The following is a 6,978-nucleotide window of genomic DNA, read 5'->3' as shown; positions in this document are numbered from 1 at the left end:
AGAGAGAGAGAGAGCGAGCGCTTGTGTATTTATGTACTGTGGGTAAAATGTATCGTGCATAAAATGTGAAGTAGTTGGCATCGGAGTGTAGATGTACATTGTACAACTCCCCCCCCCTCTCTCTCTCTCTCTCTCTCTCTCTCTCTCTCTCTCTCTCTCCAGACATATGAAAACTCCAGGGAAATGCCCCGCCTCCTCTGCCACGTGCGCGTATGGTAACACCAGTAGGGACAGTTACTAAGGTAAAGGGGGCAAAACATCCCTTAAGAAAATTCAGTCGACATGAAATTGAAACTGGCCCATCTGAGACCCAGTTCCACCCACCGTGTCAAGTTTCATCAAAATTCTATCACCTTTTTTCCAGTGTTGCTTGCTTGCTTGCTTGCTTGCGCGCGCGCACACACACACACACACACACACACACACACACACACACACACACACACACACACACACACACAGGATTATAGTAGATTCGTTATGTTTTTTTTATGTTTTTCCTTCCTCGTGTTTTAGGAGTTTTTGTTCCGTCATGTTGTAGGAGTTTTGCAGCCTTTTGTTTTGCCATTCTGTAGTTCTGTAATCATTTCTTTGTATTTTGTTGTGTCAGTGTTGTGGCATGTCTGTTTCAGTATGTTGGGAGTAGTGTGGCCAGTCTCAGTGTTTATTTTTTGTTGGTGTTTCGTGGGTAGCGTTTCTGTTTGTTAACTTAATCCTGATGTTTGTTTTTGGTGGGTAAAACAGCTACTTTTTTTTTTTTTTTTTTTTTTTTTTTTTCTTGGAACGATTTCGGTTTCTTGCATTTTCCTAACTGAAGCGCTGTCAGTGTATGCTGTTGTCTGTTACTGTCATATATATAAGTGAATTATTATTATTATTTACTATTTACTGACAGTGAGTCTTATGAAACATTGGTGCTTTAACGAATATCAAAGCATATGTTTCCTTCCCCAGCCTGGGACACAACTCGCGTCCTCTCATGCAACCTCTTGACCCCCCTCCCCCACTCTCCCCCCTCTTATTTTTTATTTAACCACTTGACTGCTAAGATTTCCCTCGGCTGTGTGAACGTAATTAGACCTATTAGGTGTGCCAAAAGCAAGAAAGAGTACTGGTACTTTTTTTTTTTTTTTTTTAAATACGCCCACACACGCGAAGCCAGAGAGGGTGTTGTTTTGATTCGGTGTGTGTATGTGTGTGTGTGTGTGTGTGTGTGTGTGTGTGTGTGTGTGTGTGTGTGTGTAAACAAAGAAACTCAAAAAAGCTTTATCCTAATCTTGGTTTAGCTTAACTTTGTGAAAGGGTTGAGGGTCAGCCAATGAGTAAACCTTTAGTTTTTGAGTGATAGGTCAAAGGTCAAGGTCACAGGGCTGGGTTCGCGAATGAGTCAGCAAATTTAGCCGAAAGTTTTTATACAATTTGGACCAAACTTGTGAAAAGCTGAGAGTAAGGCAGAAATTAAATATTTAACTTCTAAGAACGGTCAGAGATCAAGGTTACAGGGCAAGGTCAGTGTTCGATCCGTATATGTGTATAACGAAGTAGCTCAGTTTTGATCAGATTAAAACCTATTGTTTTTGAGAATATGAGAAAGGTCAGGGTCACAGGGAAAGGTCAACTTAAGCGGTTGAGTATAAGGCAACAATACAAGAAAAAGGGAATCGATTTTGAGAAGTCATTGAAAGGTCGGGGTCACAGGAAAAGATCAAATATAATTCAGGGCATGATCAGCTTGAATAGTTTTTATCTTATCTGAACCAAACGTGAGGGATGGTTAAGGGTCAGACAAGAAGGAAGGGATTCAGTATTGAAAACTGTCAGTCATTGGTCAAGGTCACAGTGCAAGATCAAGGTTCCACCCGTGTGTCTACATTAATAGTTTGAGCAGATTTGAACCGAGCTTGATGGAAAGGTTAAGGGATAAGCAAGAGTAAAGTAATTCGATTTTTAGAGTAGTCTGTCAAAGGTGAAAGTCAAGGCAGATTCAGATATTCGGTCATGACTGGTTGGTGGGCGCTGGTGTTGCACTCTTAAATTTTTTTTTTGTTTTTTTTTGTTTAAATCTGTTGTGAATTATCAGTTCAGCATTATCTTCCGGTGTTGAGTAAAATGCAGAAATGCGCCAACTGCAGCGAAAGGGATAAGCATTATTTATTTCATTATCGTTTTCATAAAAGAATGCGATTTCTTCTGGTGTTCTGCATTATCCTTTATTTTTCTCCATACTGGTATCGGGCATCTTTCTGATTTGCCATGTGATTATGTATTTAACATGCTCTACTGTGATCTCCTTTATACTTGTCATTATCTTATTACCTATCCCCTCCCCGGAGGGGCTCGGGGACGGGCATTGTTTTCACTCGGTTTGTCTGTCTGTTTGTCTATATCTGTTAACAACTTTACGCGAAAACTACTGATGCGATATTGACGAAAATTACAAGGATGATGGGCTATGACCTTCTGATCACGTGATTAAATTTTGGACTAAACTGGGCCAAGGCCTAGGCTGTAGGCCCAAAAAATGTAGAAAATAAAGTAAAAATCATAAGTTCACCATAACTCCTTTCGAATTCGTCATATCGACATGAAACCAAAACCTTAAGGTTCATTTTTCAAATCTGCATCCTATAACATGCCTCATTGCATCAGGGGGGTCATCCCCCAGTTATCAGTAGAGGGGTCAGTGTCAAGTGGGTCGGGAAAAAAAATTTCAGATGGGCATAAAATCGTCAATTTTCAGCCGATTTACTCCAAATTTGATATGTGACATCCTTGACTAGATATCATGTGTTTATACGTCAGCACTAAAATGGCTGCTGGGGACGGGTTAGCGCTGCCTTGGCACCGCTTCATGTTATGTATTATATTCTGCATTACCTTTTTACGATTATCTCTATCATCTTATTTCACATTATAGTCATTTCTCGTTGCTGTTATTTATACATTATATTCTGCGCCCCCTTTTGTAATGAATTATATGCACGTTAATGTGTTAATATACTGTAAAGTATTTGCACGTTAATATGTTCATCTTCATCATGTCAGTCCACTGCAGGACAAAGGCCGTCTTTTTCCACTTAGACATATTGACTAACTTGTTCCATCCAACCCCTGATAATCGCCAAATTTCATCTCTCCATCCTGTTTTCTGTCTGCCCAATCCCTTCACTCCATCCCTGGCCTACCATTCAGTAACCATCGTTGTCCATCTGTTATCTATTCTACAAAGGACGTGCCCTGCCAGGCGGATCTATTGTACTATCACTGGACCCCAACCCCAACAAATAAACATAGACTGCGCTGATACACTTCAAGGTTACAGTCCTGATTTCATGGTACCAGTTAATTACACATTTTCTTTACGGATCCCACTTCTTGATTAACTATTTGCCCATCATTAACGACGTACTTCTGCTGACATCTTGCATTATCTCATTTCCCTTTTTTTCATGCGACCGACTTTGGGCATAGGCTTCACAGCCTGTTCCGGAGGTCCAGCAGTCTTCGTCCTACATACCATAAACCATTCAGTACGATGACATTTTATCCTTGGTAACTGGAGACGATTCCATTTCACATGAGAGACTTTTCGATGTAGAGGAGTTAGATATAGCTTTAATTAGAGATAGCCTTCATGTTAGCAACAGTAAGAGAAAAACACGTGCTCGGAGCGAAGGGCTTGAGTATTAGCTATTCGACGGAGAGAAAAAAAAAAGTGCTGCTCACGTGACCCAGCTGTCGTTTTTCTCATACTGACAGGAAATTGTGTAAACTCTTTATCTTGGCGTCTGAAAGGACGTAGCTTATAGGCCAAGTCCGCCATCTTGGATACACTGTGCGGTCAGAGTAATGCTTTATTTAGACATGGTGAAATGCGATTGTACTACTTCCAGCTATTACTGATACTTCTGGCCATTACTACTACTGTCGGCAGTTACTACTAGCTGTAACTACTGGCACTACTATAATGGGCCAGTTTTAATTATTTATCGAGTACTTACTTATCTGTTTAGTTCTCCACACTTTGCCCTGTTTCATTCTTCTTTATTCCAAACGCGTTTTCAGTTTGACGCCATTCCTTTACGTCATCACCAGTTCACTTCAAAATTTGCACATTTGTTCCATGGGCCAGTATCCCAGGACCTTTTTTTTTTTTTTTTTTTTTTTTTTTTTTTTTTAAGATCTTTTTTGAGGAATTTAACTTAAGGGATCAGTCGTTAAACCATATAACCTAAAATTTTATATCCTTTGTTTTTGTTTGTACATTATTATAGCATTTTGTACAGAAGCATTTCGATGTACTGTACGATAGCTGTGTGGAAACCATCTTTCATTCCCATGGACATGTTGCCAATCTTCTTAATTATTAAATCCGCACCAGCGAAGTTAGGTCAGGTGTCCTGTTTTGCACGGTGCGTGTGTGTGTGTGTGTGTGTGTGTGTGTGTGTGTGAACAGAATGGCTCATTTCCTATCCGATTTTAACATCACGATCGAAGAGTTGAGGGCTATCGAAGGGAATGACCCCTTGATATTGAGAACAAGTCAAAGGTCAAGCTCGTATTTGAATATCAACTTTAGCAATTTTTATCCAGTTTTGTCTACACTTTGTAAATGGGTTCAAAGTAAGGCAAGGATAAAGAGAGAGACGATTTTGAGAACGGTCCAGAGATCAAGGTCAGGGAAAGCCCGGAGATCAAGGCCACAGGGTAGGGGCAGTTCAAACAGGCTATATTCGATATCGACAAATATCGTGGAAGGGTTAAGGGTGGGGCAGGAATGACGTAATTTGATTTTGAAAGCAATCGGTTGAAGGCCCAGATCACACAGGTCTAAGTCAGAGTTTCGGGTCTTACACTTTTTTTGTGTCCAACTCTGAGTATAGGCTTGGCAGTCCGTTCCCTGTGACCCGTGAGTCTTTCTACGCATTTCATCTCCACATGCCACCACACTGGCGCTAACACCCACCGTCCATATTGCATACTCATACATGCTAGGGCTGTCTCAAACAGGGAGTTTTTACATGTCGGCGGGCCGTATGGTAGATCAGTAAAGTCTGCTTTAACGAAATTCAAAACTAAGCTTCCTGCCCTAGCCAGCAATCGAACCTAGGCCCATTGGGACCGCAGGCCACCGCTCATATTACGTTGGCCATCGGCGCGGGTAATGTACTTTTTGAATGTCCCTCCCCCTCCTTATTTTTATTATCGATGCTTTTAAAGGGCAAAGTTCGTGGGGCAAGTCCGCTTCTTGGATGCCTTGTGCTTTTACATTCAGTAAATGCATGTTGTAGGAGTGATGGAATTGGTTTGTTTTACCAGTTCCTTTATTTATTTTATTTATTGTGGCTCTTGCATGGGCAGAGCTGATGATGCCATTTTGTGTTGTAGGCTTTCGTACGGTACCCTAAACGTGTTAGTCACTATAGTCTGATACGATAACGATATGAATTTAACCCTGTCATGGCCGCTTTTATTTATTTACTTATTTTTAAATTTCCTGCTAATGCTAGACAATCTAATTCAGCTTAGAGTCGGTAAAGGAGCCTAAGAGTATTGATATCGTCACCATTAAACTTCTGGCAACATTGTATTCTGTTCCAACTACCACCACACGTTAATCAGCTGAGAGTGATTCATAGGAGCCTGAGAGAGTCACGAGTATGGTGAACTTGCTGTTTATTTATTGTCGTATAGCTTCTTAAACCCCGTGGAATCAAGTGGCCCTTTGTTATTTTATTTGTTTGTTTTTATTCTTGCTACCCTCAGATTATTTATTCATCTTTATACTGTCTTTGTTAACCTATTCAATACACGACATCTTTCCCAAGTTTAATAAAAATCTCCTGGAGGCAGCTGCAATAAAGGAGAAAGAAAATGCGTTGCCGGACTGGAAGTGTTCAAGAGACCGCGTTCCGGGTCTTTGCCTAAACCCCTTCAGTACGAGGATTCATTTATTTATTTATTTTCTTATTGCATCATACCAAAGCTACCTCGAGACGATATCATTGAGTTCAGAAAAGACTTGTAGGACTGGAAGGGTTGAATATAGCCTTCATAAAAAAACCCTCCTCAGCAAAATGTCTCCCAGAGGCCAAAGAAAATCGTCTGGTGGTAGTCTGATGAACACCAAGTCAACGGATTGCAGGGATTTATGCGTTTTCTGGAGATGGGGATATTTACACCAACCCTTCCAGCTAAAGACGTCACGTTTTATTTCGTTTATGGTGCTTACAGACGATTTTTTTTTTTTTTTTTTTAGTGAAGTGGTTAATGAAGTCTGGTGATATATATAACTTCTCAGGTGTGAAAAAAAAAATCTGAGCTGAGTAAAATCGTCTGAGGTAAGGAAAAAAAAAAAACGTTATTGGGTTGAACGGGGTAAACACTTCAGGGTTTCCTTAAATGGAGGGGTTATTTACCACAGGCTTCGTTAACCCCATGAATACGAGAGCATTTACTGAGGCTGAATAAAATCGTCTGGAGGGAGCAAGAATAAACTACATCAGCACGTCATCGCGGTGAAGGGACTAACCACTTCACTCCGACGACCCCCCCCCCTTTTTTTTATGCATTACGAAAACCCTTTTTAAATTTATTCATTGAGTCTCCAGACGATTTCACTCAGCTCTGGGGCGACATTGCGAACGAGAGAGGTTAGATAGGCATTAAATCCTTCAATATTAGAGGGCCTTCCTAAGATAATAAAGTAATAAATAAATAATAAAAATAAGATTGTGTGGAAGTAGGAAGGATCGACTAACACGTGCTGATAATGTAGCGTTAGAGAGAGAGAGAGAGACTAGGGATTTGGAACTCAGCTAAGGGTGAGTGTATCCCTGGGTGGTGCGGAACATCGTAATTCGCGGCGTGGAACTTCATAATCAGTTGTGTGGAACTTCGTAATATGTGCTGCGGAACATCGCAATTCGTCTTGTGGAACTTCATAATTGATGATGCGGAACTTCATAATTGTTGGTG

This window comes from Coenobita brevimanus, chromosome 1 (assembly GCF_032717465.1).
Source record: "Coenobita brevimanus isolate Jiangsu-jjx chromosome 1, ASM3271746v2, whole genome shotgun sequence".
Taxonomy (NCBI): Eukaryota; Metazoa; Arthropoda; class Malacostraca; order Decapoda; family Coenobitidae; genus Coenobita; species Coenobita brevimanus.
Note: the sequence above shows the minus strand (reverse complement) of the source record.